Source organism: Oratosquilla oratoria, chromosome 30, assembly GCF_046742065.1.
Source record: "Oratosquilla oratoria isolate Oo_2021 chromosome 30, ASM4674206v1, whole genome shotgun sequence".
NCBI classification, from domain to species: domain Eukaryota; kingdom Metazoa; phylum Arthropoda; class Malacostraca; order Stomatopoda; family Squillidae; genus Oratosquilla; species Oratosquilla oratoria.
This window is the reverse complement of record NC_134806.1, coordinates 5,038,077-5,065,225: the sequence shown is the minus strand read 5'-3', so window position 1 is coordinate 5,065,225 and position 27,149 is coordinate 5,038,077. Positions and strand designations below refer to the sequence as shown.

General features: G+C 43.8%; 1 protein-coding gene across 4 annotated transcripts in view; it reads left to right on the top strand.

The window, feature by feature from the left end:
• LOC143040991 (uncharacterized) overlaps nucleotides 1-27,149 on the top strand; it is a 577,258-nt gene that overhangs the window by 26,772 nt on the left and 523,337 nt on the right. For 2 of the 4 annotated variants that reach the window (XM_076212489.1, XM_076212483.1), the window contains exon 1: nucleotides 5,068-5,235. The exons of the other annotated variants lie outside the window; for them this stretch is intronic. The gene's annotated coding sequence lies outside the window, so the exon portion shown is untranslated. Of the gene's footprint in view, nucleotides 1-5,067; nucleotides 5,236-27,149 lie in introns of those variants that run through there. 4 annotated transcript variants of the gene reach the window in all.

Here is a 27,149-nt window from a genome sequence, read left to right as displayed (position 1 = left end):
GAGACCCCCTTCTCCTTCTCCCCCGCCCCCTTTTCTCTCTCTTTTTTTCTTCCATATAAGGGAGGTAGCCAAGACAAAAGCACGCCCATCTATCACCCTTGTTTCCCCCTCATCTTAGCTCCTCTTGGATGAAAGGTCATCCCTGCCTCTTGCCCACTGCTGTGTTGTAACTTGCAGTTTATAATATATATATATGTATGTATGTATATATATATATATATATGTATATATATATATATATATATATATATATATATATATATATATATATATATATATATATATATATATGTATATATTCAAATCCTGCCGTCGTGAAACTTCGATCCCGGGACCTTGTATTGAGAGTATATGTGTGTATGAATATATATTGAGAGTATATGTTTGTATGTGCGCGCGCGCGCATGTTCGAATCCTCTTCTGAAGTGGTCTCCACGTGTCAAGTAGGGACCGATTCGCTCTCGTAAATGCTTGTTGCCAGATTTCTTCCCCGTGCTTGTCATTAGAGAACACCGAAGATGAGGGAGAATTTCCCCAGAACGTGAATACAAGAAACTAAGTTGGATGAAAAAATATATTATAATTGTAATGAAAAATAATAATAATGAAAAATCATGCCACTTGTTCCACTGAGTGGAATCCCCCAACCCCATAGTGGCTGGCAACGCTCCTCGGGACCTTCCATAGATCTATCAGGGAAGAAACGTTCGACATCTGTTTTGTATTTGTGAAATATGTTTAGACCTGTTTTGAAGGCGGGCGGCATGGTTGGAGGATGATTCTCTCTGACGTCTGTCTTGCAGAACCAACATTTGTAGGGACCCATCGTAATGACGTGCAGCTTTCGCGTGAACGGTTGCGACGCTTTCTCTCTCTCTCTCTCTCTCTCTCTCTCTCTCTCTCTCTCTGTATTGACAATATAATATTGTCACCTATATTGACGCGTCAGGTTTATATAAAATATTCTAGCAAGACGTCTAGAGAATTCTAGGTTGATATTGAAAGCATGGGTGAGGTCAAGATTGTCAGAAATAGTCATCAACAATATTTTTATTGTGGGTGATATTGTCAATGAATACACAACACGTGAATGCCCACAACTCCTCCATTGCTGGCTGCATAGCTGTTCTGATATGACGAAACCCACCGGGAGATTTTATGCACTTGAGAAGTGGACCCCGAACTGAACAAGGCCCAGGTCGACCGTGACCCCATCCTGGAGGGACGGGTCCCTCGGTTGAATAAAATCGCCCGGCGGCGGCAGCCAGAATTAGTGTTGCACAGGAACACGCGGTAGTCCAGTGGATACCATGTCGAACTCGTGAGCAGGTGGTCGTGAGTTCGATTCCCCAGGCCCGCTGCGGGCTATGTCGCGTCAGGCGAGGAGGCGACCCAATATCGTTTAAAAAAAAATGTACTTGTCGCAACTGACAAGGCTTTGCTCTACCAGGGTTTCTCACTTCCCACTTATTGCGAGTGAGATGGTGAGTAGTTAGCAGTCAACCTAGTTTCACCCCCCCCCATTGGTTAATAAAATCGCCTGACGACAGCAGCCTGGATGGCAAAGGAAGATCCATCTCCAAGCAAGCGAGTCTGGTCGAACAGAAGGACGAGGTGTTCGTCAGAGAGTGAGAACTCTGGGATGATATTATTACTATATTTATTATTATTATTGTTATTGTTACTGATATTATTTTATTATAGTTTTGTTATTGTTAATGATAGGGTCATTATTGTCATTTATTATTATTATTATTATTATTATTATTATTATTACTATTATAATTATATATGTCTTGCTACATTACTTTTGACTGAGGCAGTGGGCAGGACTCCCTCGTCATTTGGAGTTAGAATAAAAAGGGAAAACAAGTGGAATGGTTTTATGGGTGGCTGCATGCCTTGACTGGCCACCCCCTTATAAGGAGGAAAAAACCGTTTGGTCCATAGATCGATTGTTGTTGTTGTTGTCGTTTGGCACTACCAGAGTGCCCTCATCCCTCTCTCTCTCTCTCCCTCTCTCTCTCCCTTTCTCTCTCTCTCTCCCTCTCTCTCTCTCTCTCTCGCATTTGTTGTGTGAGCGGCATTATGACGCAACGAGTAGGCTTTGCAGTCATTTGAACAAAACTGAAGATTTTGTTTCTGTTTACCAAGTGTTAATTTGCCCTTTATGTCGTTATTTCTTATATATATATATATATATATATATATATATATATATTTTTTTTTTTTTTTTTTTTTTTTTCCTCAACCTATTTTTAGTGGAAAACTACAGGCGATATAATTCAGTAGCACCCCTACGGACTGGAGTCACACAGCATTCTTTAATGAGATTAATCTCCACTCTACAGAGAATCCTGGACACTTAATTTCCGCTATCCTTCCTTTCTGCTACTCTCACGAAAACTCTCTTTTGTGACCACCTCTTTGGTGCGATGCTGTAGATGTTGAGCGTCACGTGACATAGGTAGCTGTAGTGTTATTGTGACACGATATTATGTTCGCTGTATACACACACACACACACCTCGTGTGTATATATATATATATATATATATATATTTCATCTTACTCTGTACTTATTTATTCTATTGTAATCCTAAGATGTGAAAATATCACGAAAGCGCTCGGATTCCAATAATTTTTCTTTTCCCTGTGGTGTTCAGCACGTACACACACACACACACACACACACACACACACACACATATATATATATATATATATATATATATATTATGTACGCACGTGTGTGTGTGACGTGGCGTGACGTAGCAATGGTACGAGTGTCAGTTTGATAAAGACGGACAGGTGTGAGGTGCAGGTAATTGGTATGGAATTAATTCTATCGTGAAGACACCCTCTCTCTCTCTCACACACACACACACACACACACACACACACACACGGACCCACGCAAACATACACACACATAGGTAATTAAAATTAATGTCGTTAGCTAGGAAATTTAATGATCACCTCTTTCCTGGCCATTAACAATTTTATATGTTGTAGTGTTCCAAACACCTGAGCATTTTGATTATTTGATGAGAAATGTCGGTGTGTGTGTGTGTGTGTGTGTGTGTGTGTGTGTGTGTGTGTGTGTGATTGATTCACCATGGTCTTGGATCACGTATTAATGTCGCGAATAACATTCATTACCCTCTCAAAAGAGAGCACAATGTTCGTATATAGACTAACATATAACCAATGTTGTGTTGCCTGATGCATTGTTACGCACACCCCATCTCGTTGCTCAAGGGAGGCAGTGATGGTTTGCAGTGTTAGTAAAGCTTTCAGGTCATGGGTAGGACTCGATCTCGTATATGCGACGTCGCGATGTCATGACGCTTAATCGTTATACCAACAAGTCGTGTGCCTGTGTGTGTGTTTGTATAATTTTTAATGTGCAGAGAGAGCATGATGAGAATTTAAGGAAACATGATGAACGCTTATGGAATGCTGAATAGGTATATTTAATTGTACCAGTGCCAGAATTGTTTTTACTTTGTGCTTTATGTTATTGTATGTTACATGTTTATACATTCATTATTATAAATATTATATGCATATATATGTATATATATATATATATATATATATATATATATATATATATGTAGTAAGAGGTTGCTATTTAAAGATAGCATCCTCCTCCCACTTTGTACTACTGAAGAGGATTGCAGTTAGCAGTCGAAATATATAGACTCGCGTATTTATGTCTTTCTTTTTTACGACCGTGGTATTAGTTGTGATATATATATATATATATATATATATATATATATATATATATGTATGTATGTATGTATGTATGTATGTATGTATGTATATCGACCTTGTCTTTCGAACCACACGTCCAACGTCATCGGTCACTGCCTCCATGCGTGATGCAGCGCTGTGTATCACCTTGACCAGGAGGGACGTTTCCCGAGGAATGTTCCGGAATCCAGTCCGTGTCGAACTTATGACCAGGTGGCTGTGAGTTCGATTCCCCTGACCCCACTGCGGGCTTCCTGCGTTGGATCCCGACAGTCCTGGCCAGGCGGGGAGGCGACCCAAGCATCGGCCTTTAAAAAAAAGTGGCTTGCATCAACTGACAGGACTTGCCCTTCCAGAGGTTTCTCACTTACCACTTCGTAGGAGTGGGATGATGAGAGGGGAGGGAAATAGAACGCCGTTGACAGTAAAGGCGTGCGTGTGCGGAGGAGTTAAACCTCTTCCTTAACCCTTTCGTGCCTTCTGGCTACTTTTAAACTCGTTCAAGCGAGAGAACCACGTTGAAGAGTTAATGATTTGTTGGTCTCAACGACAAAGTCCTCGTTGGCTCGGAACGGCCTGTGTGTGTGTCTCTCTCTCTCTCCCACCATTTCCACTTTCTCTTGACTACCGGAGAGCGCGCTGGCCCTGGGCAAGGTCAGAAATGGTCTCAGCACTCCAACATTCTGATGGTGGGCTCTGTTGTTGTCGTGTGTATGTGTGCATTATATATATATATATATATGTGTGTGTGTGTGTGTGTATACACACACACACACATTATTATTATTATTATTATTATTATTTGGATCCTCGTTGGCCGAGCTGATAAGGTCGTCTCTGTTTGCGAACCCTCCCACCGGAGAGTTGAACCAAGGGCATGGTTCGTTGAATTCCACGCTACAAAGTCCTCTGTAAGGGGCACCGCCCCAGCCTCTTGATAGAGAGAAATTTCGCGACGTACAACCGACTCAATCATCAGTATCAAAGTTGTTGTTGTTATTGTTTTTTTTATATCAAGGGGGTCACTTGCCCCCCCTGTGGCTATGGTGCCAATGGACGCGGACGATTGACCCCAGGAGTACGTGGAGGGTGGAGGGGTGGAGGGAGGGGGGAAAGGAGGGCAGGTAAGCTAATGTGGAGGGGGGAGGGGGTACGTGGGTTAGATTAAGAGTAGAACCAGCCAGGTGGCGCGAGGGGGGGGAACAGGTGGTACGAGGTGGGAGGGAGTGGTAGGGGGGTTGGAGGTGTCTGCAGGTGGATTTTGGTGGTGGTGATAACAGTGGCTGGTGCTGTCGGGGCTGCGCATTGGATCAAGAGAAGTGCAAGGAGTGGTGTTGTCTGTGGGTGATGATGAGAGTGATCACCTTTGTGTGGTGAGAGAGAGAGAGAGAGAGAGACATTGTGGGATTCTGTCAAGTTATCAGCGTCGTCTTCGTCGTCGTTTTCGTCTTCGTTATTCCTGAGTATCGACCTGGTATGTATGCGTTTTGTTTTATTTCAATTTTATCTTTTTATTTATTTATTTGTTACCTGTTTTAATTGTTATTATTATTATTATTATTATTATTATTATTATTTTGTGTTTTTAGGCGGATAGTTCAATTATCAAGTACTTTATCGGGAATTCAAACTTGACATATATCGTTGCGTCCGGTGACGGATAATGTTCGTATAACGGGGTTTTGCCCACGAGCGACTAAACTCTGGGTAGATGAAGGCGTCTTTTGTTGTGACAGAGTGTGGTGGGTTCGCTCGTACTGAGCTGTCAAACGAGTTTTTTTTTTCATGTTGGAGGGCCGTACAGATCGTCCATAGATTGTCGCAAGGTGGTATGGGGTCGTTAGTGTATGTGTAGGATAGAATGCGTGCACACACACACACACACACACGCGCGCGCACGCACGCACGCACGCACATGTGCATACACACTCATACGCACACATATGCATATATACACGATTCGATGGAGTAGTGGTAGCGTTCGCAACCGCCATTATGGCGGTCCTGGTTCGAATCCCGCCTAGGGCTGAAATAATTTCAGTATCGCTGCGCTGCGAGTCGTTACTCCAACTCACGTGGGCGGGGAGCTGTGTGCGTGTAAGGTTACAGCATTACCCATAGATTGGTCATATATGAGCTCTGAACTCTCTTCCGGGAGGGAAATAGCTGTCGGTCACGAATCCAGCACATGATCCAAGACCATGGTGAATCATACACACACACGTACGCACACATGTGTATACACAGTCATACGCACGCATACATACATATATACATGCATGCATACATACACATACGTACACATACTGTACATACGCGCGCGCACGCATGCTATTTGGAAAGTAAGAAACAGAATGAGCGATGTCCCTTTCCTTTACACAATAATTAGGTTTAAAAATGGTAAATACACACCATACGCACATACATGCTTACATACATACATACATACATACACACACGTATACACATACAAGCACGCACAAACGCACTAATGGGTTTGTCGGTGCAGTGGTGAACGTATCGGGGTCTAACGCTTGAGGTTCCGAGTTCGAGCCGAGCTTCCGGCTTGTTAAGCTTCCTTTGAGACTGCAAGTAGTTACTATCCCCTTGAGCAAAAGAATGGTGTGCGTGTGTGTGTGTGTGTGTGTGCTTGTGAGGTCATAGCTTTACCCATTATATGAACTCTTTGAGATTCATTCCAGGGGGGTAATACTTGTCGATCATGAGTCCAGCACGTGATCCAAATTAATAGTGATGAGTCTTTCACTCTCACTGTCGTACACACACACACACACACACACACACACACACACACACATACACAAAGTGCATGCATGGGAAGTGTCTCGTACTTCTTATTCGTCGTCCTCCTCTGCCTCTTTTTCCTCTTCCTTCTGCTTCTGCTTCTTCCTCCTCTTCTTCTTCCTACTCCTCTGCTGCTGCTTCATCTCCTGTGGTTCTTCTTCTTTTTCCTCTTCTTCCCCTTCTTCTTTTTCCTCTTCTTCCCCTTCTTCTTGCTCTCTTTCTTCTTCTTCTTACGTTTCATCTTTACTAGAAAGTCCTAGTAAGGACGAAACATAAGGGGATAAAAACAAAATCCATCTGTTTTCTGTTTTTACCACCGTCATCCTTCCAGTTCTCTGTATTCTGTACTTCAACATATCTGCTTATGATGGGGGTGGCGTCCATAGAAACCCGCGGTTCTTAACCTGGGTTACGAGGCTTGCTGGTCAGTGTAATGCTATATTTACAAAGGGACTGACAGATGTACATCACTCGTATTTTTGATAATATTAATGTTTAATACTGTAGATTTCGCTCACCTCCTCCCGTTCTCTCTTTCCATCCCTCTCTCCTGAAGTGTCATCGTCATTTGCGGTCTAATTGCCTTGTGCATTTTTTTTTTTTTTTTTTTTTTTTTTTTTTTTGCCGGTCGATTATTGAAGAGTCTTCTTTCTTCGATGCAGTAGCGTAGTAAGTGGGAAGGGGGTATAAGGGGGGTGGAACCTCCCCGTGGGACCATATCTGTGCCCCACCCCCATTTACCATGGTCTAAGGGCGGGGCGACAAATGAATTTTTTTTTTATTACATTTCCATTATTACGAATATTGCTAATAAATTATTATTGTCATTATATTTGTAATTCTTGTTATATATATATATATATATATATATATATATATATATATATATATATACCAAGAGCTTTTTCCCCCTTATAAGGGAGGTAGCCAAGTCAGAGGCACGTGCTTACCCCCACCCATTCCACCCCCCTCCACCATCCCTTCATTCCCCTCATTTTAGCTCCTCGTGGATGACGGGTCATCCTTGTATCTCGCCCACTGCCCTGGGTCAGAAGCAATGTAGCAAGACACGGTACATCCACAGCAAGGCCGCTTCACTTAATCGGCGACCCCACATCTCCGCCCCCTCGTGCAGGAAAAGAGAAGACCGGGGAGAAATCCCTTCGGACTGCGTCAAAATATCATTCACACTTTAAGGACCCCCTACCTCCCCCCACCCCCACAGGTCTCTCTTCTTTGCATAATAGTATCATCTATAAACAGCCACTCTCCAGTCATCCCTATATCCTTCCTTCTCCCTCTCTTGCTCAACAGACATTCCCCTCCTGCTCAGTGCCCCCTTCACCCCATCCATCCATCTCATCCTCGGTCGTCCCCTCAAATTCACTCCTTCCACCTCTGCCTTCCACACATTTTTTACTAATCTTTCTTCACTCTTACTTTCCACGTGTCCAAATCATCCCAATCAGGCTTATCTGTCAACTCCTTTTCCATTTCCGCTCTCCTACTCACCTCATTTCTCAATCTAGTAATCCCTACCATACTTCTCAGACATTTCATCTCAAACACATTCAAACTTTTCCTCACTTAAATTCCAAGTCTCTATCCCTATACAAAGCACAATCACTCCGTCATGCAATCTCCTCTTACAAAGGATTACAAAGGCGGAGCATGCCGACAGGAGACCTTTTGATCCATATCTAGGTCGGATGCAAAAAAAAAAAATATATATATATATATATATATATATATATTAATAATAAAATAATAAATAAAAACTATAATAATGTAAATAACAAATAAAATACATAATATGCATAGGTATAGTTAAGATAATAAACAAACAGGTAAATAGTAAATTATAAATTGGCATATAACTAATGATAAATGAAAATCAGACAGACAAATGATAACAAAACAAAAACAAATAATATAACATATATTATAATCATTACAGCATCTTACTTAGGTATTTATCTAAATGATTCTTAAAGCTTCGAACTGAACTACATTGCACTACCTGTGCAGGAAGTTTATTCCATTCATTAACTACACGGTTGGCAAAATTGTTTCTACCTACTTCCAAATTGAATCTATTTCCGGACAGTTTGAGACCATTGTTTCTTGTCTGATTCTCATTCAATGTGAAAATTTTGTCACCATTTGCATCCATTCCCAGATGGCCATTTCTCGTGGAACTTTTTAACCATCCAAGATATTTACTTCCTTTTCTCATTCTTATATGTTGTTATATTTTAGGGTAACCAACTTAGGCCCCTTCTCAATTAAGAACTTATGGGTAAACTTACACAGACTTAGTCCCTCTTACGGCCAAAGTCACTAAACTATGTATTGAGGATCCGGTAAGTGGTGAGCTTAGTAAGTTCTCAGAACCACATACGTTCCTGCCTCATGGCCATAGAATCCAGGGAACAATTATAATACGCTGTTAACAGTGATTGCCACTTCTCCAGGCTTTCGTAGCACATAGGGCAAAGGTGAAGGTCCGTTGTCTCAGTACGAGGAAAATTGGTGCTGAGGGAACTCGTATGGAATTGGGTTGTTAGTGTCTACCAAGGGGCGGAAAGGGGAAGAGGAAGGTCGAGTTGATAGAGTACGTACCCATCAGTCAACCCATCAATCAGTAATTCGGAGACCATTGCTGGACAAAGGCCTCTTTCATCCTCTTCTGTGAATCGTACGACTGCACAGACCCCTGCCACGTCACTCGTGCAAGCTTCTCTCGTCTCGTCTGTCCACTTTATGTCTCTTCTGTGAAGTCGTTATGGGATGTCCATTAAGTAACCTACTTTCTCCATCTTGCCATCCACGTTTCTGGCAACTTTTCCTGCCCAATTCCATTTCCGCTCCTTAATCGCCTTCACGTTTATCTTTCACGCTGATTTGTTCGTTTACCAAATCTGTCTTCTTCGTGGCTTTAGAGTTCGTCGAACGCGGTTCGACAGACACGTGTTTAAAGTGATGTGTGAACGGGGTATTTGGGGTTTAACCAACGTGTTCGACAACCAAATACCCTGTTCACACGTTCACACATCACTTTAAACACGTGTCTGTCGAACCGTGTTCGACGTACCGTGTAAACCCCCTCTTACAGTGTTGTGATCAACGTCGATCTTTCAACTGCTCTCTTTGTACTCTTCTTGAGTTTTGTCCCCGTTGACTTGATCGCTTTCCGTGTTTCGCATCTAGAGATCGTAGCTAGCGGTACACAGTGAATGTAAACTTTGTATTTTTCATCATTCAGTTTTTTTATTTTTATTTGTTTGTTATTTTTACCTAAATAAATACTAATTACTCTTGAACTTTCTCAAGATTTTTCTGCATCGGTGATTTATATATATATATATATATATATATATATATATATATATATATATTATATTAAGATTTGAACAGTATTTTTCGTTTATTCATCTTTAAACCTAGCTCGAGACTTTCGTGGCTGAGATCACTCGGCATATCTTGTAAGACTTTTGTTTCTAAAATGAGAATGATTTCATTCGCAAACTATGGTGCGTTAAGTAATCCACATCCATGTTTGAGCCTTTCCCTTCGTAACTCAAACTTGCTGTGTGTGTATTTTATATATATATATATATATATATATATATATATATATATATATATATATATACATATATATACATATATTATGGAGTAAATCTCTAGTACCAGCAATGTAATTCAAACAGTATGACCCTGTCGTCGCTTAGCTTCAAACGACGTAAAGTGGGTTTTTTGTTCAGAATAGCAGAGTACATATACAGTATGAATACCTTTTTATGTGATGTGTGTGTGTGTGTGTGTGAGAGAGAGAGAGATGTGGGGCTAGGTTTGGGAGAAGTCGCAAGAAAGAGAAAGGTGACCATCGCATTATGGCATTATTTACTTCGTCAAGATTCGACCGTTTTCCGGCCATCTTGCGCGTGCAGCCGGCAAACCACAGACATGGAGGGGGGTTGCAATCCTCCCGGGCCTCCGCCACCGCTGCAACTTCTCCTGCAGAAGAGCGGCCTTCTTGCATAATCTTGTCAACTCGACGACCTACTTGGTTGTGGCTGACGCCTAGTGACGTGAATTATTTATGGGGGAGGAGAGTGGTGTGAAGATTAAATCTGATGGCGTGTCTTTGTGTGTGTGTGAGAGAGATATATACTTTTTGTGGCTAAAGGAGTTTAGCTAACTGTTGGCCTGGATATATTTGACACTGCATGGGTGCATGCCTGTCGAGCGTTTTTTTTTTTGTTTTGTTTTTTTTTCCTCTCCCAACAACGAAACTCCATGACCCTCAAAGCTGGGGAGTTTCCCCAACTCACCAAAATCACGTGGCCGCAATTAGGAAAATAACGATCCATGCCGTCTACGAATTTATATATAATATATATATATATATGTGTGTGTGTGTGTGTGTGTTTTCAGAATGCTTGCTTATGTAAAAGCAGATGCTGTTTCGTATATCTTTGAAAATTACATTGAATATTGTAGAAAAAATCTGGATGTTTCTTCCTCTGCTCTGATGTAGATCATTGACAGGGCTCAGGCTTGCATATAGAATACGCGAGATGAAGGGCCCGCGAAGCACCGCTCCTTAGAGAGTATAAAGTAACAGTGCTCGGTGAGCAAAGACGGCGATGGAGAATATGAGAGAAGAAGAGAGAGAGAAAGGAAGGAAGAAGAAGAAAAGAGAATAGAGAGAAAAAAAGAGAAGAGGGAGGGAGGAAGAAGAAAAAAGAGAAGAGAAAAGAGGAGACGTAGAGGGAAGGAAAAAGAGTAGAAGAGAACGAAGAACAGAGAGAAGAGAGGCTGGCCCTCCGTCGTGTTCTGTACGACATTGATGTCAGGTGTGATGTCGCCATCCAGGTCACGTGACGTTGTCATTTTGGCACTCGGCGCCAAGGGGGATTACGTCATGTGGTACCATAGACCACGGTGACGTCACACGCGCACGCGCGCACACATACTTTTCCTCGAAACTGATTAGAATCATTATGAGATTAATCTTAATAAAGTCTGTTAAGTATGCCCGTCAGCCGAAAGGAATGTTGGGCCGTATTTTTCAAGCCTTTCGCCAGATTTGGCGCACACGTAGAATTTGACTTAATCTTGTTAGCTATACTTACGAAGATTACCGGTAGATTGTACAGGTGATATAGTTAACTAAATAAACTTGACTGTGAAGTAGGTAATAATCTTACTTTTTAGAAAGTTTTCGTCAGGGTTGGGGAGTTTCTCCCCTCTCTCTCTCTCTCTCTCTCTCTCTCTCTCTCTCTCTCTCTCTCTCTCTCTGTCCCATTTGTGAACAAAGACGATCCCCACAACAGAGAACTTCTTTCGCGCCAACCAGAATAAAATGAACAAAGTAGGTCGCCGTTGTGACGTCACCGTGACGCACTGAAAGGGTGGCATGAGGACCGAGACCCCATTTCGTGCCGGGTCCGTCCCGCGTCTGAATGGAATCATCTGGTCTTACGTCATAATAGATTTGTTAAAGTGTGCCACTTGGCGTCTACGTTGATTCCCCTTGACCCCAAACCTTCAACTGAATAAAATCACTTGGCGACAGCCACAGAGAACACAGATATCCAAATTTAGGGGCCACTGGAGGTAATTGAGATGTTAAATTCCTTGGCGCCAGCTGTCTCCCTACAACTGAACAAAATCGCCTGGCGTCAAGTACGTCAAACTCGGCGTCAGGTAGTTGACGCCAGAGGGTCAAGGGCGCGTTTGGTTATTAAATTCACGTGGCAGGCGCTCGCCAGAATAAAATGGAAAGTGTGCGACACAAATCGCGGTGGAAGGAAGGGGTGGGAGAGATAAGGTTGATCTTCTTATCGCTTTGTAGAGGAGTTAACCTCAATTGAAAGAGGAAATGTTGGCGACGGTACCCAACTAGAACACACGCACGCACGCACACACATTGAGCGATTGACGGTTTCAACGCAGGATTTATTTGTTTGTTTATTTATTATAGTAGATCCAAAACTGTCAAATTATATGATATATAGTTTTATTTCCTTATGATAATTTCTATATCAGAGGGATTGTTTAACCCAGTGTTCCCCTCACTCCAGCACCCACCTCACACCTCACCCCCATCATCTATGCATTACCCCTTACCCCCACATTACCCCTCACCCCCTCCTCACCCCCACACCATCCTCTCATCCCCACATCACCCCTCTCCCCCGCATCACCCCTCTCCCCCGCATCACCCCTCTCCCCCGCATCACCCCTCTCCCCTGCATCACCCCTCTCCCCCGCATCACCCCTCTCCCCTGCATCACCCCTCTCCCCCGCATCACCCCTCTCCCCCGCATCACCCCTCTCCCCCGCATCACCCCTCTCCCCTGCATCACCCCTCTCCCCCGCATCTCCCCTCACCCCAACATCACCCCTCACCCCCAACATCACCCATCACCCCCTCACCCCCACATCATCTCACCCCTGCATCACCCCCACATCATCTCACCCCCTCACCCCACGTCATCTCACTCCCACATCACCCCCTCATCCTCGCATCACCCTTTACCTCCACATCACCCCCTCACCCCAACATCACCCCCGCATCGCCCACCCTCGGCAGAATAAAATCGTCTGTCTTCAGCTAGAACAGAATTCCAAGAGAGGCAGACGGGGCGCGAACTGGACAAACCCTGTGTGTGTGATGACCGTAAGAGGGAAAAACAGTGTGACTGAAGCCTTTCAGAGACTTGCGAACCATCCACGATGATGGCGGAAAATGTGTAGCCTGCTATTCGTGCAGAAACACGGAAGTCTCCCCCCCCCCTCTCTCTCTCTCTCTCTCTCTCTCTCTCTCTCTCTCTCTCTCTCTCTCTCTCTCTCTCTCTCGGTATGGGTGACTGTAGAGATTTTCATCTCTGTCGATTTAGCTTTTGTAGTCATGAAGGTGCTCAAGCCTAGCCAACAACGTCACACACATACACACGCACACACACACGCACACACACATATAGATATAGGTGTGTATTTGTGTGTGTGTGTCGAAGATGTTAGAAAAACGTTATCGACAGTCAGTCGTCGTCGTCGTCGCCGCTGCCGCCGCTTCCTTGGTTGGTTTCCATCCTGTCTTCAGGAGAGGCCGCCGCCGCCGCCGTCACTCCTTCAATAAGAAGTGGCGACCGAGTTCGCGCGCGCGCGAGAGAGCTTGCTTGTCGTCGTGGTCCACTTTTTCTGTCGGGGGCCGCTTCCAGTATATGTGTAGTATGTATATATATATATATATGTATGTGTGTGTTTTCTTTTCCTTTTTGGAGGGGTTTTGTAAAAGAACCAAAATCGCATTATTGACGAGGTCTACATTCTTCATAAAACATGCATAGGGATGGGTAGACACGTTAAACGCCATAATAAACTGATAAGGGGCGTCACGGTATGTCAGAGCTTTATCGCCCAAGTAAAACTGTTCTTATGATAACCACCGCTAGAGAAGGAGGTGCGGTCTTTCAGCTGAATGAAATCGCGTGGCGGTAAGTTGAAGAAACGACAAAATGGAGCAAAGATTTTTTTTAAGTAGGGGAGTGATATTGTAAATCATTGCTGAATAAAATCACCTGGCGACAGCTAGAATAGATGACCGTAGTCTTTAAAGGCAGTCAGAGGGTTCAAAGTATGAAGGGAAGACTGGGTTGCGAGATTCTGTGACAACAGGATGTCTCGGACATTTGTTCTTGATTTACATAGTTGTCTTTTCCTCCAGTGGAATAAAGATATATATATATATATATATATATATATATTTTTTTTTTTTTTTTTTTTTTTTTTTTGCACAAATTTATGTACACACATTTTGAACTCTGTGTGCGCATGTGGGTGGGTTGGTTTGTGTCTGAGTCTGATTAACCACGGTCATGGATCATGTGTTGGACTCGTGATCGACAGCTGTCACCCTCCCAGTTGAGAGGTTAGGCTTTATGTATAACCTGATATATGGCTAATGGTGTGACCTTACACACACGCACGCACACAGCACCTTGCTCACCAGTGTTGTATTGCCGACTTGCACTGCAGTGATGATTTTTTTCTACCCCTGGGCATGGACTTGAACTCAGGTCATTGAGTTAAAGGTTGAGCACTGTACCACTACACCATCAAGCCGTGATTCACCATTGTCTTGGATCACGTGTTGGACTCGTGATCGACAGCTATTGCTCTCCCGCAAGAGAGCTTAAGAGTCCATATATGACCGATCTATGGGTAATGCTGTGACCTTACACGCACACGCACCCAACTCCCCGCCCACGAGAGTTGGAGTAACGACTCGCACCGTAGCGATACTGAAATTATTTCAGCCCTGGGCGGGATTCGAACACGGACCCCCGAAGTGGCGGCCGGTAACTCTACCAGCTGCGCCATTGAGTGTGTGCGTGTGTGTGTTGAGAGTAAGACATTTGAGAAATGGTGTGGGAATTGCTGGAGAGAGAGAGATAAGGACCTCTTTTCCTTCCTCCTCCTCCTCCTCCTCCTCCTCCTCCTCCCTGTCCTTCCTTCCTCGGTGCTTGACCTTCCTGCTTCGCCTGTCCAGCTGCTCTTCCTCACCTCCCTTCCTCACCCTTCCTGATGCTTTCTCACTCCGCCAAATATTTGTTCTCTACCTTTTTCTTCTCTTCCCCTTGCTCTTCTTCTTCTTCTTCCTCTTCTTCTTCTTCTACCCCTTCTTGTTCCTCTTCTATTTCTTCCTCTTATTCTTCCTCTTCTTCCTCTTCTTCCTCTCCTTTTTTCTCTACTTCTTGTTCTTCATCTGCTTCTTAATCTTCCTTTTCGTCCTCTTGTAGGAATTGAACATACTCGTATATATTGATAAGACTAGGAATTGGTTTATATTAATACATGCTAGAATGAAACGTTCAGGTGAATATGGCGTTTATTCAGGTAGAATAGCGTTTCCCCAACCACTAGGTTTATATATATATATACAGTATATGTTATATGCTATATGTAAGAGATAGATATAATGTAGTACATTTGTAAAATTAAACTTATGACCCACTATCGGAAAATAAGACGAGAAATAGAAGATTCTGAATATTTCGACCACTGTTGTCCTATTCAGCAAATAGATATAATGGGTGTATATTTTTGCATAATACCTATTGTGTCTATCCGCTGAAGTGGACCACAAAGAGTGGTCGAAATATACAGAATCTTCTCTTTCTTACCTTATTTTCCGATAGTGGTTCATAAGAATAATATATATATATATATATATATATATATATATATATATATATATATATGTGTGTGTGTGTGTGTGTGTGTGTGTGATGTACTGTATGTCGTATGTAAATCTAAATAGGATCACATACGAGTAAGTTCCATGTGTTTATTGTGACGGCAGAAATTGAAAACAAGACGACATTGGTGATATATATATATATATATATATATATATATATATATATATATATACTGTATATATAAATATACTGTATATATACATATAATATATATATATAATATTTTCATCGCCAAAGATCACATGTACCCCCGACCCCCCCAAGCGATCCTTTTCCGAGTCCGACATCACCCCTCCTCTATGTTTCGACCTACGGTTTGAAAACGGCTGAACTACGAGGAGGAGACTATATTTAGAAACATATTGAAATGTAAATGACGAAGGGCCTCCCTGGGGCCCTAACCGAGGAGCCATGCGCTTTATCGATCCACATTTCTCTCTCTCTCTCTCTCTCTCACTATATATTCAAAGGTTGGCCTTCTTGTAGAAACAGTCTATCTTGTCGGGAAAACTGTTGTAATATGTTTCCTACCTGCCACTCCCCCCCCCTCTCTCTCTCTCTCTCTCTCTCTCTCTCTCTCTCTCTCTCTCTCTGTGTCTCTCTTTCTCTGTCTCTCTCTCCCCATCTTCCTTATAGTTCCCATGGTCTTTTTATTTCAATCTATTTCTTCTTGTTCATTTTATTTATTCTTCAGCATTTTAATTATCCTAATGTCATTTACACACACACACACACACACACACACACACACACACATAGTGATAGATATCCACATAGAGTGATAGATACATGGAATAAATTAAAAGAGAAAACAGTGAGTGCCAAACTATACACAACTTTAAGAAAGAACTGGATACGGAAAGATACAACTGCGGGTTCCTACGAGCATAGCTCTTCTCCCGCAAAATACAACTAGGTAAATACACACGCACACACACACACACACACACGCACACACATATGTGTATATATATATATTATATATATATATATATACTGTATATATATAATATGATAGTTAATGTAGTTCTTAACAATGAAGTAAATTTTACATGTACGTGTACACATACATATTTCGCCTTCAGGTCACATTCCAAGAGGAAGCTCGTGATGGGTCTGTGGTATCGTCACTCACAGCAATCGTATCCTTTGACACGACATGACACTCGCGCGCTTTGTCACTCTTCAGCGCCCTCGCCGTGTCGTGTCGTTTCGTGTCGTACGTCGACGCGCCTTCTTCTCTGGTGCCAGAGTTGGCGCCACGCTCACGCGCGGTGGCGACAGACTTGGGCTTTACGTAACAGATCCGCCCACTTTTCTTCTTCTTTTTCTTCTTATACCGCTTTCTTCTTCTTCTTCTTCTTCTTCTTCTACCTCTTTCTTCTTCTTCTTCTTCTTCTTCTTCTTCGTCTTCTTCTTCCTCTTCGTTGGTTTCTTTTTCTTCTTTTTTCCTCTTCGTTTTCGTCTTCTTCATTTTCTTTGTCGTCGTCTTTTTCGTTGTCTTCGACTTCTTCGTCTTCTTTTTCTTTGCCTTCTCCTTTTTCTTCTTTATTTTATTCTTCTTTTCCTCTATTATCCTCCCTTTTCTTCGTCGTATAGTTTTCTTCTTCCTTCCCCCTTCTTCCCTTCCCGTCTGTCCTCTACCCTTTGCCGTCAGGGGGTTCCGTCGTTAGGGGGGGGGCACAGATTTCTTGACTCGAACTGTCAGAGTATTGGATTTTGTATAGACTACAATCCTACAGGTTCCACAAACTACATCAACTATAGGACTTCACGACTTTTAAATGTCGCGTGTTGAACTACAAATAAAGATGATATATTTTTACCTCTTCAGTCAGATGAACTCGTAAAGGTGAAGGGGAGAGGAGGGGAGGGGAAGAGGAGGGGAGGGGGAGGAGAGACAGACACAAGGTTTATAACAAGTACTCTTGTGTGTGTATGTGTAATATATATATATATATATATGTGTGTGTGTGTGTGTGTGTATTATATACATATATATATATACACATACACACACATATATATATATATATATATATATATATATATATATATAAATTGAAGGTGAAAGAAGTTGACGAGGAGAAATGGAGAATTTGCCGCCTTAACGTTTCGACCCGCAGGGTCTTGTTCACAAAGCTAACAACTCAAACGTAACCGGATATTTTATACACGGACGGGTCATCTTATGGGACGCTTCGGAGAGCTTGTTATTTTATCTGCGTATTCTTTTATTATTAATAAGCTTGTGGCTTTTGCTAAACATATAAATCCTTCTCTATGGTTAATGTTGTTATTAGTGTTGATATATGCTGCCTCAATTGTTTTCCTTAGTTTCTTGGATGATCCTTTATTTAATACGGTTGTGTTGTTCCAGTCTGGAAGGTGACCATGTTTATCCACATGTATATATATATATATATATATATATATATATATATATATATATATATATATATATATATATATGCATGCAATCACATCACCCTGATACGAAAATGCAAAATAACCACAGGAGAAGGCAAACTTGTAGACAGTAAATACTTTCGTGTATTACATCTTCAGAAGATGGAATATACGAAAATATTTACTGTCTACAAGTTTCTCTTCTCTTTTGGTTATTTTGCATACACACACACACACACACACACACACACACACACACACACACACATATATATATATATATATATATATATATATATATATATATATATATGTACGTTATCTCTCGTTCTCTGAATCTCCTAAGTACGGTGACGTCACCCCTCCCCCCCTCAGCCGAATATTTTTTTTTCTTAACCTTAATAAATCTAGTACAGGACACCACTGTAGCGAAGGAGGGGGGTGGGGGGCCCTATCTTCCTGTGTTTTCGTCCCGTAACCTCCTGTACGTCCTCCTCTTCCTCCCTCCGTTCTCCCTTCCTATTTAATTTAATAATTCTTCTCTTGCCCATTCCCCTAAATTCCATCATTCTCATATTTCACTTGTCCTCCTCTTCCTCCTCCTCTTCCTTCTCTTCCTCCCATTCTTCCTCCTCCTCTTCCTTTACCCTCCTCCTCTTCATCCTCTTCCTTTTCTTCCTCTTCAACTGCTCTTGTTCAACACATCTGAAGATTTTATTGTCATTCGTGGTGGACGCTGCCTTGAACGGGATTCGAAGAATCGAGACCCCAGTAGGTCGGGCTGAGTCGAATCTGCGCGCGCGCGCACACACACAGACGCACACACACACACACACACACACACACACACACACACACACACACACACACATATGCGCGCGCGTGTTTGAAGGTAGATGTGATAATTGGAGCGTGAGAGATGGGATCCCAATATTGGTCCCCCTTTCCTGTATACTACTGTTAGGTAAATGCAATCTATTGTATCCATTCCTCTCTCTCTCTCTCTCTCTCTCTCTCTCTCTCTCTCTCTCTTTCTCTCACGCACACACACACATGTCATACACGCACACATACACGCACACATATACGCGCACACACACACACGCACACAGACATTGGCGCGGGATCATTTGACAAAGGGTGACCCAAACAAAGAAACGAAATATTTTGTCGTTGGACGAACGAGCGAACGTATTTTGGTTCGTGCGGACGATGGGCCATCGGAAGGGGACAGGTAGGGGCTGAGGTCATGCAGCTCTTTCTTCTTCTTCTTCCTCCTCTTCTTCTTCCTCTTCTTCTTCTTCCTCTTAGTTTCCGCTTCCTCCTCCTCCTCCTCCTCCTCCTCTTCGTTCCTGCTTCTTTCCTCTTCTTCTACTTCCTCTTCGTTAGCCTCTTCCTCTAGTTTTTATTCATCTTCGTCTATGTTATCTTCTTTATCTTTTTATTCTTAATCTTTGTCCGAGTTTACAAAGAAAGCCCCTACGTAGTGTTATGAGTCTGTACTGATGACCACCACTAGCCCTGGCTGGCAGTCCGAGCGCCAAGGGCAAAGGTGACGTAAGCTTCTTCTGTGGAACGTGAAATGATTTTTGTGGATATGGTGACTGATCTGAGATGTGTTATTGTTTCTAAGAAATAAGGAATTGATGAGCGTGTGTGTGTGTGTGTGTGTGTGTAGAAGCAGATACGAGTATTTAGTGCACAAATTATAAATGTTTAGGGACTGGGCACAACTTAGAACATTACACTTACCACTTATGCACCAATTTAGTGAAATACTGTGTTATATATATACGTCGGTAGGAAGAGCACAAATAGTTTATACTATTTCCTGAGAATAGGCAGTAGGATGTGACTAATGGCTTATAGATAGTCCACTTTTTTTTTTTTTTTTGTGCAAGAAAAATGTCACCAAGTAGGGATCGTAAGGTCTGTGGAATTTGAGATTCCCATGTTTCTTCACCTTCCCTATCGATCAATACACCATATTAGGGAGAACTGATTAAGGGGTGGGTCGTGCTTTTGAAAACCTTCCTTTCAACTCAGCGCTCCGCACGCAAACGCATCAAGATTAACTGAAAGATTAACTTCATGACGTAATGACGTGTCCAGGATTAAGTGCCACAGTTTATTGGGGGTACGCCGAAGGACTTAATTTTTTTTTTTTTTTTTTTTTTTTTTTTTTTTTTTTTTTTTTTTTTTCTCTTTTCTTTTCTTTTTAGAATCGTCGTATATCGAGAAGATGAATGACGAATTAAGAGTAGTTAAACCTAGAATACGAATATTAGACATATTGTTGAATTGTCCTTAGAGAAATCTAAAATACCGTAAGCGAAGTTGTCTTCCAGCTTTTCAGATTCACAACATTTGACGCGAATCTAGAATGTGTGACCGGGGGCTTATTGCGCTTTAAAGACTGTTGAGAGTCTGGGAGGAGTGCGGGATTCGAACGCACAACTAAGCGAGTGTGAGAAAGGCATGCTTCCGATGACGCCACTAGGGTTGATGGCCGCGAATGAGCGAGGTGGGGACAAGGAAAGGTCCTTCAGGGAGACATGAAGGAGGCAAATTGGTCAGCTGTTCTCTCCTGAATGAAATCGCATAGAGCTAACCAGAATAGAGTTTGTGAAGGGCGTCACGTTAACGAGGAGGTTTGGGGGGAGGGGGAGAAGAGAGGGGAATTGGGGATATCAAGGTCAGAGGGGAGGCTAGGAAGTCGCCCCGAGGGTAATTGGGTTTTCTTCAGGTAAAGGGGAGAGAAAGGGAGATAAGGGGGTGTTATTCAACTGAACAGGGTCTCGACCGTCGAGTACTTCTTCCAAAAGGTCCTGTCTGGCAGCACGTTGGTGTGTCCCCGTTTTGAAAGGGGTAAAGGTACGTTCTGCTTGGTGCAATGCTTACAACCACAGCCAATGTCGGATGACGCGCATCTTACTACCTGGCATCCTATTTGGGTAAGCGTGTTAGTTGTAGGTTCGCTTAATAAAATGGTTATCAGCCTCGCGCTTTGCAGATCAAAGCAAAGGAGCCCCATCATTCAAAGATAAAGAATTGGTGCTCTAAATAATCGTTTGACGATCATCGTTGAGTCAGGAACGATCATCGTTATGCGATTATAATCGCACCGAGGAAATCGTAGCTTTAGGCTGACGTCAAGGTTGTATTATTCGGTTGAGGTTATAATACAATAACGAAGGGGTTGTTTTTGTAGGATTTATTTATCTCTGTTATTTATATAATTTGTTTTTGTGCAATTGTTCGTTGTTATTTTTAAGGTTCTTCTAAGCAGAAGAGATTTCTTCAAATGACCCAGTGGATCATTTAATTTTGAGTATATTTTGTGTGTGTATATTTTAAATGTACATACATACATACATACATACACGTATTCCGGGCAGATTGTGGCATGCAGAGGGCATTAAGACATGAATAAGACGTAGGGATGGGAGGGGCGGGATGGGGATTCGAAAGATTGGGATGGGAGTGAAGGGGAGGGGAGGGGGGAGAGTGAGGTGATTATCATCATAGGACGCACGAAACTCGGGACCGGATCGATTGGCAATCTCGTGAGGTCTCCTGCCAGTTTAAGTTTTCCTCCTCCTCCTCCTCCTCCTCCTCCTCCTCCTCCTCCTCCTCCTCCTCCTCCTCCTCCTCTTCCTCCTCCTCCTCCTCCTCTTCCTCCTCCTTCTCCTCTTCCTACTTCTCTTATTCCTCCTCTTCTTACTTCTCCTCGTCCTCTTCCTACTTCTCTTCCTCGTCCTCCTCCTACTCCTCTTCCTCTTCTTCCTCCTCCTCCTTTTCTCTTTCTCCTCTTCATCTTCCTGTTCTTCCTCGTCCTGCTCTACGTTCTCCTCTTCCTCTCTTTCTCAACATCCTCCTACTCATCCTGCTCCTCTTATTCCTCTTCTTCCTCCTTTTCCTCCTTGTCCTCTTCCTCCTGCTCCTTCACTTCCTCCTGCTCCTCTTCTTCCTACTCCTCTTACTCCTCTTCCTCCTCTTCTTCCTCGTGCTCCTTCTCCTCCTCTTCCTCCTCATCCTCTTCATCATCCTTGCCCCTACCACTGTTGCCTTAGAATTGCCCAACTCCTTTATCTTGTACCCCTTCCTGTATTACCCTTCATGTTCTCCCCCCCTCCCCTCATCCACCCACCCTCCCTACCCCCTCCCTGGCCTCTCTTTGTTCCCCCCCAGTATGTCGCAGTCTTCTCCCCCCCCTCCCTTCCCCTCTCTCCCTCCCCCCACTTCACAGTCTTCATCCCCAATTTCAGTTCCCCTCCCCTCTCCCCACCTCTTCTGACCATCTCTCCCCTCTCCTGTATTCTCCCCCCCCCTCTCTTCTGACCTCTCTGCTCTTCTTTCCTCTCGTCCACTTTTTTTTCTTCTCTTTATCTGTCTTTTTTTTTCCTTCCACTTCGCTCTCCTCCTCCCCCCCCCCCACTCCCTTGTCCTCCCTCTTGTCTTCTGTCTTATCTTCTCCTGATCTCCTCCCCTCAACTCCCTGTCTCCTCCCCAAAACAACTCTTGTCTCCATTCTACTCCCTTCTTCCCCAGTCTACTCCCCTTGTATACTCCCCTTTACTCTCCACGTCCACTCCCTTTTTTATTGTCCAACTCGTCCCCTGCCATCATCATCACCCCTCCTTTCCCCTCCACAGCCTTACGACCACCCGTCCCACATCTTCCGTAGACTTTCAAGAACGAACGAACCCTTCTCCTCTCCTCCCATCCTCTCCCTTCCATCTTCCTCTCTCAGACTTCTCTGCCCCCCCCTCCTTTCTCTCTCTCCCTCTCCGCTCTCTCCCACCTCTCTCTCTCTCTCTCTCACTCACTCTCCCCCCCCCTCCTCTCTCATCACTCCCCCCCCCCCCCCCCCTCTCTCTCTCTCCTCTCTCCCCCCCCCCTCCCCTCTCTCTCTCCCTCTCTCTCCCCCCTCCTCTCTCTCTCTCTCTCACCCTCTCTCTCTCCCTCCCTCTCCCTCTCCCGCTTCTCTTTCTATCTTTCTAAAATTCTTTTCTCCCCATACGTTTTCCCCCAAAGTCTTTATACAGTAAAAGTCTTTTTAACTCGAAAAGTTTTTTCCCTTTATTTTCATTACTACTACTATTATTATTATTATTGTTATTATTATTTCTATCTTTGAAAGCCTCTTCCCTTCAAAAGTTCTCTTTCCTCCACAAGTCTATTATTCAACTTTTATTTTCTGTCTATCTCAACTCTTCATCTCCTACAACCCTGTTTCCCTTTTGACGCATCCTTTCTTCAGTTTTTCCCCTTCCCTCCCCGTCTTCCTTCCTCCCCTCCCTCTCCCCCTCCAATTCCTCCCCCCTCCCCTCCCCCCCTCCCCTCCCCCCCTCCCCCCCCCCCCCTTCTCTCCCCTCCCCCCTCCCTCTCCCCCCCCTCCCCCCCCCCCGCCCTCTCCCCTCCCCCTCCCCCTCCCTCTCCCTCCCTCCCCCCTCCCCCCCCCCTCCCCCCTCCCCTCCTCCCTTCTCCCCCTTCCCTCTCCCTTCTTTCACTTACATATGCACAATAGGTTGACAGCCTTAAATTAAATTTGTATTTCTAATTGATATAAATAGATTGTTAATTGATTACACGAATTGACACGGCAATGGATATAAAGGATAGCAAGATTAACCAAAGCATTGAACACTGAACGTGTAAAGAGGAAACCTTATTGTCTCTGGTTGTCATGACAACGAGAGAGAGAGAAAGAGAGAGGGAGAGAGAACGTTAGAAGAAAAGCGAAGAAATCGACAAAGGAGGTTCGTCACCAACTCCTCAATTTATTCATGGAGGTCGAACGATTCGCCCGTTTACACACTCCTCTTCCTCCTCTTCTTCCTCCTCCTCTTCCTCCTCTTCTTCCTCCTGCTGCTCCTGCTCCTCCTTCTCCTCCTCCTCCAACTTTCCACCTACTCCTGATATTTCCTCCTTTTCCCTCCTCTTTTCCTCTTCCTTTTCTTTCTCTTCCTCCTCCTCCTCCTCCTCCTCCTCCTCCTCCTCCTCTCCCTCCTCTCTTTCCTCCTTCCTCCTCCCTCTCCTCTCCTCTTCTTACTCTCCTCTTCTTACCTCTTCCTCCTCCATCTCCTCCTCCTCCTCCTCCTCCCCTCTCTGTCTCCTCCCTTCCACCTCTTCTTCCTCTTCCTCGTCTTCCTCCTCTCAACTTTTCGTCTTCTCCCTCCTCTCCTCTTCCTTCTCTTCCACCTCTTCTTCCTCCTCCTCTAATGTTCCTCTTGTCCCTCCTCCCTTTCTTCCTTCTCTTCCACCTCTTCTTACTCTTCCTCCTCTTCCTCGTCTTCTTCCTTTTCTTCCTCAATTTCCCTTCCACTTAGTTTTCGTTCCCCTATGGTCGCTGTGCACCTTCCCTCCCCGCACCTCCATTTTACATTTTTCATCTCATTTCGCGCTCCGTCCCTTTGATCTCCGTCTCTCTTCTCCGCATTTCCACATTTTCTCGACGTCTTTTCAACCTCTTCGTCTCATTTTCTTTTTATTTCATTTATTTTTCTCTTCTCACGTCTTTTGTCTTCTTGCCCCTCCACCCCCCTCCCCTTCCCAGTTGTGGTCCATTCACCCCTTCGTCATCTCACCCCTGTCGTCACTTCACCCTTCCCTTCTCTTCATTTGGGTTGTCTTTGTACGTCGTGGCTGTCTTCGTAAAAAAAAAAAAAAAAAAAAAAAAAAAAAAAAAACTTCCTCACCACAGTTCGTTCTTCCATTGTCTCATCTCTTTCTTGATCTCGTATATATTTTTTTTCTTTCGTCGCTTCCTCTCCGATGTCTTTCTGCCTTCTTTCCCCCCTCTCTCCCTCACTCCCCTCGCTTCCCATTTTCTGTCTCATGCGTCGTTCCATGCGTGTCCCGTTTTCTCTCGCCCCCCCCCCCCTTCTTCATCATCTTAAACGCGGACGTATTTTATAGACGTTTCTGTTCTGGCGGACGTATGTTCATTTTATTCATTTCAGGGGGAGGGAGGAGGGGGAGCTTTAGGTCAAATGGGGGGAGGGATTCGATTGACCCTCTTTTCCCCTCCCCGTCTCCCCCTCTCCCCCTTCTCCCTTTCCCCCTGTCCCTCTCCCCTTCTCCCTCTTCCCCTCTCCCCCTTTTCCCCTGCCCCCCAATCCTTCTTCCCCTCTCTTTACCCTCGCCCCTTCTCTCCTCCCCTTCCCCCCACTCCCCCTTCTCCCCCTTCCCACGCTCCTTCTCCCCCTCTCACTCTCACCTTTCTCCCTCTCCCATTCTCCATCTCCCCCTTCCCTTCTCTTCCCCTCTCCTCCCTCCTCCCTCTTCACTTCCCTCTCCCCCTCCTCACTTCCCTCTCCCCCTCTTCACTTCCCTCTCCCCCTCTTCACTTCCCTCTCGCTTTTCCCCCTCTCCCCCTTCTCCCTCTCACCCTGACACTCCATGCATTATAACAAAGCCTCTTACGTTTCCCCTTTTCCTGCCTGTTGTCGTTTCCTACGTATTATTATTATTATCATTATTATTATTATTATTATTATTATTATTATTGGTGCTGCACTTTCATCCTCGTCGCCCTCTTCTAGTTTGTTGCAACTCGTAGATTCTGTTTTACAAGTGCCTCTCTTTCTTCCCGTAATTCTTTTTATGTATTGTTTCATTTCTCATAATTTCATTTATTTATTTCTATATATTTTTTCGATATATTCCTTGTTTATTTTTTGACTCGCTCTGATGCATGTCTTGCGTCACTGTGTATTTCGTTTCATCTCGTAATTATATATATATATTTTTTACCTTTATCCTGTACCATTTTGTATTTCGCGCTTCCCTGTTATCCTTAATATATTTTTCCATATTCTGTAACTTATTATCATTATATTATTGTTAATATATTCTTTTAAATTATTATTAAACTAATACTGTTATCATTATTATTATCATCATTATTATTATTATTATTGCATTATTATATTTATTAATTTATATTATTACTAATATTATTATGATTTTTTTTTTCACCGATTTCTGTTGCCTGTGCCGTGGCGGTGCTTCCTTGTTGCGTTTCGATGCAGTTCTTCCTCCGTCAGTCTTCATAACTGCTTCCTGCCGATTCCTCTCGTAGGAGGTGGGTGATGGTGGTGGTGGTGGTGGTGGTAGTGGTAGTGGCTGGTTAGGTACGGGGAGCGACGTTGTTTCCTTCCCTATCACAATCCCTTCTCACTTTCTCCTCCTCCTTCCTCCTCTTCCTCCTCCTCCTCTTCCCTCCTCCTCCTCTTCTTCCCTCCTCCTCTTCCCTCCTCCTCTTCCCTTCTCCTCTTCCTCCTCTTCTTCCTTCTCTTCCTCCTTCTCCTCCTCTTCCTCCTCCTCCCTCCTCTTCCTCCTCCCTCCTCTTCCTCCTCCCTCCTCTTCCTCCTATCTCCTCTTCCTCTTCCTCCTTCAACCTCCTCATCTTCCAAATCCGACTCGTCATCTCCCTCCTCATCCTCTTCATCCTCCTCATCGTCGTCCTCCATACCCCTCTTCTTCCTCCTCCCCTCCTCCTTCCCCATCCTTTCCCCGTCCCCTCCTTCCCCACGTCTCCCTTCTTCCTTCTCCCTTCCATCCCTTTCTTCCCTCTCCTTTCTTTCCCTTTTTCCCTTCCCATTTCCCTCGCCTTTCCCCTCCTGTTTCACTACCCACCATTCCACCTTTCTTCTTCTTCTTTTTCTTCCTCTTCATCATCATCTTCTTCCTCTTCTTCTTCTTCTTCTTCCTCATCATCTTATTCTTCCTCTTCTTTTTCTCCTCGCCCCCCCCCTCTCTCTCTCTCTCTCTCTCTCTCTCTCTCTCTCTCTTTCTCTCCCTCGTATTCATCGTCGTCTTCCTCTTACCTTAGGTCTGCCCTTTGCCTTGTTCATTTATGTCTCTTATTTACTCTCTCCTTCCTCTCTTCTTT